General features: G+C 35.3%; 2 non-coding genes across 2 annotated transcripts; both read left to right on the forward strand.

Annotated features, from left to right (window-relative positions):
- The first annotated feature begins 6,246 nt into the window (after positions 1–6,246).
- Positions 6,247–6,311, forward strand: LOC115031779. The gene has a single exon (XR_003837444.1). It is a non-coding gene; the product is annotated as a U7 small nuclear RNA (small nuclear RNA).
- Positions 6,312–6,349: 38 nt separating this feature from the next.
- LOC115031778 lies at positions 6,350–6,412 on the forward strand. The gene has a single exon (XR_003837443.1). It is a non-coding gene; the product is annotated as a U7 small nuclear RNA (small nuclear RNA).
- Positions 6,413–8,052: the final 1,640 nt, after the last annotated feature.

Genomic DNA, 8,052 nt, shown 5'->3' on the forward strand with positions numbered 1-8,052 from the left:
ACAAACAAAAATTACCAATCAGTAACCATATACTGTATGGTTATATTCAACATTTGTGGCAGATAATTGTTTTAAACTGTTGCTTTCAACCTACTTGCTCATTTCAGGATTTATAATATAACATGCATTGTTCTGGGTCAGGAACATGGAAGAATACACAATAAGATGGAAGATATGCAATGAGAGGTGAATCAGGGTGGTCAGGATCAGGTGTGGGGAGAGACAGGAGAGAGGACCAGAAGGTCAGGAATAGGTGAAAATCTGCAGCTGGCAGGTATGGGGGTATAGAGACATCTTTAGGACATGCCAGAAACCTGGGATTGTGGACGCTCCCAGAAGTCAATGGGGGTGACCATAGCAGGTGATAGACATATGGAACCTGCAGAGACCACCTCCTGTTGCTAGGCAGGACCTCCACTTCAGCGATGAGAACACAAAATCACCCACAAAACTTTTGACCCAAAATGTGTCCATCCTATCTCTGGAGCAGAGACTGGGGAAATGGCCAGCCAATAACCAGTGGAACCTAAAACCTATCCCTTGGGCAAGCACCAATTCCTGACACTATTAATGATACTCTGTTATTCTTGTAGACAGGAGCCTAGCATACCTGTCCTCTAAGAGGCTCCACATAGCAGTAGACTGAAACAGATGCAGAGATTCACACTCTAACATTATTATTATTTTTAATAGCTAGAAACTGGAAGCAACCCAGATGTCCCACAAGGGAAGAATGGATACAGAAAATGTGGTATATTTACACACTAATGAATGAAATGAGGACATCACAAAATTTTTCTCTGCCAACACCTGACTGAGACAAATGCAGCCAACCATTGGAATGAGCCCAGGGACCTCAATGGAAGAGTTAGAAGAAGGAATGAAGTAGCTGAAAGGGGTGGCAACCTCATTGGAAGAACAGTATTAACTAACCTGACACCTCAGAGCTCCTAGGGACTATGCCATCAACCAAAGAGCATCCATGGACTGGTGCGTGGCTCCTGCTACATATGTAGCAGAGGACTGCCTTATCTAACTTCAGTGGAAGGGTATATACTTGGTCCTCTTGAGGCTTGATGCCTCAGAGAAAGGGGATGCTAGAGGGATGAGGTAGGAGGGGGAGCACCCTCTTAGAGGTGAAGGGGAAAGGAGATAGGGTGGGAGGCTCATGGAGGGGAACCAGGAAGGGGGACAACATTTGAAATGTAAATAAATAAATAAATAAATAACCAAACTTAAGCTGAAATGTGCTTGCCATACATAATTTCCTCTCACTCTCTCTGTCTCTGTCTCTGTCTCTGTCTCTGTCTCTCTCCCTCCCTCAGAAGAGAAAACAAAGACTGCAAAGTCATTCCTGTATTTTCTTTCAAACATGATTTGCACTCATGAAAATTGATCCAAACAGAAATAAAAATTTAATTATTGATATCTTTATGAAAATTAAAACCAACCCAAGTGGGAGGGTATGCTATCTTTATAACCACAACTATGGCACACTACAAAATAGGAGTCCACCGCCAAATTGACTTTGAACCGCTTATATGCAGAACCTCAATTTCAATTAACCTTATATTTTTTCAATATTCTCAGATCCCATTTTCTCCTCCTTAAGTTAATGAGGCCCGATGATAACATCCCTTTCACAAAATAAAATAAAAATGTGAAAGATTGTCATTAAAAAATGAATTGGTTGAGCTGTGGATTTGATCATTATTTTAACTAAATCACATGCTCTGGTTGAGCAAGGTGGAGACCTAGCTCGGTGAGTAGCACCTAGCACCCATTCAGGCTTTTATTCCTTGATGAATAGCCTTACCAATTAGCTGATTAACAAGGAGAAAACGTTCTCACAGAAGGCAGAAGGGAGAGCAAGGAGAAACCCAGCTGTATTGCAGATTTGCTAAACACAGCTTGGGCTAGATTAGTTTGGATTAAAGCCAGCTAGACATAACTATTGTGCAAAGCTTTCCCTGGGGATAAACAGAGAAAAACAGGTAGCCATCTGTGCAGGATCGTGCCAACATGTTTCAGAGGTTCCTTAAAACAGATGTCTTTCTCTCTTTTTGTGCATTAATATGTATATGATACATATAACATATACTCCATATATACCAGATGTCTGATACTGTGGATCAAAACTCCCAAAGAAAATATTACAGGTAAGTCCCTAAATTGTAAACATGTTTAGAATTTTAAGCACTGTTTTATTTGGTCTGAGAGTTGATTTTCTCACAGAAACATCCATATAAGTAGTGCTGAGAGCCCACACTCTAAAAAATATTTCATTTAAGTAAAACAAAAATGGACTATTAAAGAGTTAGCACAAGTTTGTAATTCTGTAGAGTAATTAAAATATTTCAGAGAAAATAAATTCAATTTCTGAATACATACCTCCTCTGCATTTGTAAGAGTCATAATTAAATAAAACTTGGGCTAAATTAATAGGCTGTATGAATATATTTGTATCTCATGTTAATAATTATGTAGAAAGAAAACTACATCTATCATATGTAAAATGAGACCTCTGTTAATCAAATACCAAGGAAGCCTGCCATTTCTGAGAACTGAAATGCTTCTTCTTCTTCTAAGTTAATGAGTAGCTAGAAAATGCCCATCATATAAGATTTTAGTTAGGTTTTATGATTGTATCAATCCCTACAGAGTTCACAGTTTTGCTAAGTAAACATTTACTCTTATTGTCCTTCAAAGTAATCCCAATGATAATATTGTTAGAATCAACTAAAAGTACCAAAAAAAGTTACTTTGATAATCCAAATCCTTCTATTCAGTTTTCCATAAAGTATTTACAGTTGTGGTCTTTGTACTTCTATCAATAATCCTCTTAAATGATATTTGTAAAACATGCTACTCTACACCAAACTTCTATTTTGTAATCTTTCTTAAATAAACAGATGTTATCTGAATTTAAATTTTATTACTATAGAGCCATTGAGATTTGTTAACTGGATTAGGAAAACTGGCGGAGCACATTTTTGAATTAACATTTATCATGATCAGTTCCTTTGTTACATAAAAGTATTTATTGTTTTTAAATTTTGAACGCAATGTAAATGTAAGAAAACTAGAAGTGAGACTACGACATGATGAGGACCATTCACCTTAACACTTCTCAGATGTAACTGAAACACACTTATCAAACACTGAGCCTCATGCCCTCAGTAAACAAAGGCTTGTGTTTTTTTCAGCTTTAATTAATTTACAATTCCTGTTACTCATATTTTTCTGAATTTGCAGTTTCCGTTTCCAAATCATTTTATGTTCATTTATTACATCTCTTATTTTTATGCTGGTATTTCCTCTTTTTTCCTTTTTACAAAAGGTATTATTTAGATATCAATGTCATAATGTGCGCTTTCTAAAACAGTTATCTACAGTAAATTCCTTTCTATTTAAGATAGACAGGATGGCTTCTGTTCACCAGGCCTAAGCAAAATGTCTCTTGCTGTTATTTCTTTGTTCTACACAATAGTAACACTCAGAGTTTTTGCAAGTTCTACCAGGTCTTTTCCTCTATCATACTATTGTTCTTGGTCTTATAGAAGTAGCCTTGTAACATATAAAACACACTGTTCTGGAACTTAACTGATAAGGTCAAACATTAGCTTCCCTGTGTCAAGCTCTATGCCTGTCACTGTTTATCAATACTGTTTATCAATACTGTTTATCAATACTGATTCACTGCAATTATAACAAAAAATATTAGTAGCTTGTCATATGACATATCCTCTATCTTAAATATGAATCATATTTTCTATTTTTCAGCAGGAATTTATAGCCCTCAGACTCACCTGACCATGGTATGCCTGAAACGCTAGAGGACAGTGGAAACTTTAATTCCTAGGGCCTTTTGTTTGTTCAAATTCTATACCTGTATGACTAAAACTTCAAGTCTTTGGAGAAGGGAATTAAAGAAAATATCAGAAGATGAAAAGATTTTCCATGCTCATGGATTGGTAGGACTAACATAGTAAAATGATGCATTTGGCCACCATTCCAAATGCAATCTACACATTCAACTTAATTCTCATAAAAATTCCAACACAATTCTTTACAAACTTTGAAAGAACAATTTTCAACTTCATATGGGGGGGGGGGTAGGAAGGATAGCTAAAACAATTTTGTAAGATAAAAGAAATTCTAGAAGTATCACCATTCTTTATTACAACCTGTACTATAGAGCAGTGATGATTAAAAAAAAAAAAAAAGCCTGCAGGGCATTGGCATAAAAACCAGCAGATTGATCAATGGAATCAAAGTGAAGACCCAGACCTTAACCCACATACCTATGGACACTTAATTTTTGACAAAAAATCCAAAACTGTACAATGGGGAAAAAAAAAGGAAGGAAAGCATCTTTCAACAGCAGAAGGGTCTGTCTCTGACTCTGTTACCTTCCTTTGGGTCCCTTTCCCTAACTCTTTTTTTTTTTCTTTTGTCTTGTCTAACCTTACCTAAAGAAGGTCTCTAATGAGCCTAGTCCTACTGCAACTTGATGTGCCAAGGCTTAATATCCATAGGCAGCCTCAACTTTCCCGAGGAGAAAGGAAGGGAGAAGGGGAGAGTAGAATGAAGGACTGGGAAGAAAGAAAGGAGGGAAATCTGTGATTGGGGTGTAAAGTAAATAAATTAATTAATTTTTAAAAATTCTAACTTAAGAGAAAAATTAGCAGAGCTTGCCTCACAGCTAGAATACAGCCATTCATGGGTCTCTCTGCCATGACTCTATGTCAAGATTCCAGGCATAAGCCACACATATGCAGGCAGCTATGTGAAAGGTCTTGAATGCATCTTCCTTAGTATAGGATGATACATCCTACTGGACTGGGAAGAAAAATGCTTTGATTTCAAAAAATTGAGAGAAGACAATGAATCAGGCACAGTGGTTACAGAATTGAGAACATGGGAAAGATTTTTCATATATGCCATTTCCTAAGGAAACAATAGATTCTGCTTTTCCAGTATAGCAGAATAAGCACTCCTAGCCTGATCAATCTGAAAGTTCAATCCATATCCAACCCAGCCAGACACAGTTCTCCCTGTATCTTAAAGAGAAAGTGAAGCCTAAATTATGTAGCAAGATAACTAAGCACATAAAAGCAAACATTTCCTTGACCACTTCTAATAGGTTAGTCTATGAATACAAAGGGAACAATTTGAATACAGGAAGACTTCCAAAAAAGTATCCCATGAGTCACAGTGACCAAGTTATAGCAAATCATATTTCCAGAACTTATATTAATCCTCATTTACTCACTAACAAAATATTAGTTGGAAAATTGGCTTCAACCATGCTATACTCCTGACTGGTGACATATCAGTAATAAAGTATTTCTTTTCATGAACTCTGCATTCTTGTGAAAAAGAAACAAATACAAGGGTAAAGATACATAGATACATATAGAGATAAAGATAGATATAGACATATAGACATACATCCTTTATGTGAAATATATATATATATATATATATATATATATATATATATATATATATATATATATATTGCTGTATCACCATGGAAGGGAGAGCATGACACATTTCCTGTCCCTAGAGAAGAACTAGCAGGATGTGGGCTTTTATTAGTGTTAGTGGTTGCTATAAGCTTAAGGCCTGTTTGTATAACTATATATATATATATAATTTTGTGTTCCTCCTTTAGGAGAATGTCCTTTCTGCCAAGGCTAATGACTTCATAATAATCAGAAACAGCACAATTCCAAGAAGCAAGAATGTGTCTCTATGATGCTGAGACCTTTAGGACAGACCTTAAGGCTGTGGGAAAGAGCTCTGTAAACATGAGTTCAAGAATAAATACATAAAATCAGTGAAAGAGCTGTCCTTTACAGGATGTCTCAGCTATGCAAAGTATAAGAATGTGATATGTATTATATGAGGGACGCCATGGACCTGAAAGAACAGAGGTGGATGTGTTAATGAGCCAGCTTGTCTGAAAGATATTAAGGAAGGAGATAAAGAAATTTAGGGAATGATTTCAGGACAGGATTTTACCCAGCTAAGCTTATTGTTTGTGTTTACAAAGGCAGGCAGATCTCTGAATTCATCTGTTATGTTAAAAAAAAAAAGATGCAATTGTTGTTTTTGTCTAAGAATCAAGGGACTAAGGTCATAAAATGGTGATGTGAGGGATAATCAAAAAGAAACCTGGGGTATATGACTAAATTGACATATAATATGTAAATAAAAGAATGGGCCTTGCTCTGCTTGGAGAGCTAACAGCTCTTTTAGATTTTTTTTCTAGCATGTTTTCTGGCTTTGGTCAGAAAACAAAAACTTAAAAAAAAAAAAAAAAAAAAAGAACCTATTCAGAAAGCTCTTACAGTTCTTTTACAATTTTTCTAGCAGGTTTTCAAACTTTGGTCAGAAAACTCATGTGCTATCTACAGAGCAGTCTAGAAAGTTATCTAAAACAGAAGACAGAGCTTTTAGCTTGCACCCATCACTGATTTCAAGTCATTTCTTCCACTATTCCCAAACATCCTCTCTTAAGCAGAAGCTGGTCATTGGCATATATATATATATATATATATATATATATATATGCCTATACATACATATACATATATAAATACATAATATGTATATATATATACATATACATATATATGCATATATGTATACACACACACATATTTTACGTAGCCTTTCTTTAAACATTCTTTAGCCTTTATACATGCTTACCAGCAAAGATCAGGTTCTGCTGATCAGGAGGAATTCCTTCCTTATCCTGGATCTTGGCCTTTACATTTTCTATAGTGTCCAAAAGTTCAACCTCAAGCATGATGGTCTTCCCTATAAGGGTCTTCACAAAAGTCTGCACTGTGGCTGTGGCTCCACCCAGGATGGTGGATTGAAAAGGATATATATTGTATATTATATGTTATATGTTGTATATGTTGTGTTATATGTTACACAATATACATCAAATATCATACATCATATCACTTGTCATATGTTAAGGGTTATATGTTTTACATTGTGTATTATGTATAATGTGTTACATGTTATATGTTACATGTTATATGTTATATATGTGCTGCATGTTGTGCTATATGTTATGTATTATACATTATGCATTGTTATGTGTTATGAATTATGTTTTATATGCTATATTATATTGGTTGTCGTATAAATTATGTAGTGCATATTATATATTATATAGATTATTATATAGATTACAAGAATATATGTGTGTGTATGTATGTGTATATGTATATTGTATATATATATATATATCCCAAAAAAGTTCTCAATAAGAACTCAAGATTTGCAATCCACACACCTTTCCTCCACAAATAATTTTAATTTAAATATGATGAGAGATCTTCAGAGTCTGGTTTTTATTTCTTTGCTTTCTTTTCCTCTTTGTACAATAAAGTAACAAGGTCTAATGTATGTTCACAAAAGATAATTGTAGTTATAGCTAGAGATGGCAATCTATGATAAAAGTCAAAAGTAGAAAGTTCTACTGTCACCAGCTTAGGGAAGAGATTGTGAGACTATGGTCAAGAAAGTGTGAAAAATTTGAGAGACTGTATGGTAAAATTGTTATTTTATGTGATTTCTACCTATGACAAAGTATTGTTAGACCTTCATCCTTAAATAATACCAAATTACCACTTTCACTTTATTTTGCTTTCTTGGCCAGGAAGAGGCTTTCTTTAAATATGGAGTCAGAGTTACAACAAAATGGGCAGTGAAATACTTCAACAAAGAATCATTACTAACACCTTGTCTCTGTCTCTCTGTCTCTCTCTGTCTCTCTCTTCCTCTCTCTGCATGTGTGTGTGTGTGTGTCTGCTAGAATATACTTAAGTGTGCATGTGAGGGTACATATATAGAAGAAAACAGAAATGGGGCACATCAGGTTTTCTGCTCATCTCTCCACCTTATTCCCTTGAGACAAAGTCTCTCACTGAACCGAATCTATTTTGACTGTGTAGTTCACGAGTGAGATCCTGTGATGGTTTGTATATCCTTGGATCAGGGAGTGGCACCATCTGAAGGTGTGGC

The sequence above is a fragment of the Mus caroli genome, chromosome 8 (assembly GCF_900094665.2).
Source record: "Mus caroli chromosome 8, CAROLI_EIJ_v1.1, whole genome shotgun sequence".
In the NCBI taxonomy this organism is placed as follows: domain Eukaryota; kingdom Metazoa; phylum Chordata; class Mammalia; order Rodentia; family Muridae; genus Mus; species Mus caroli.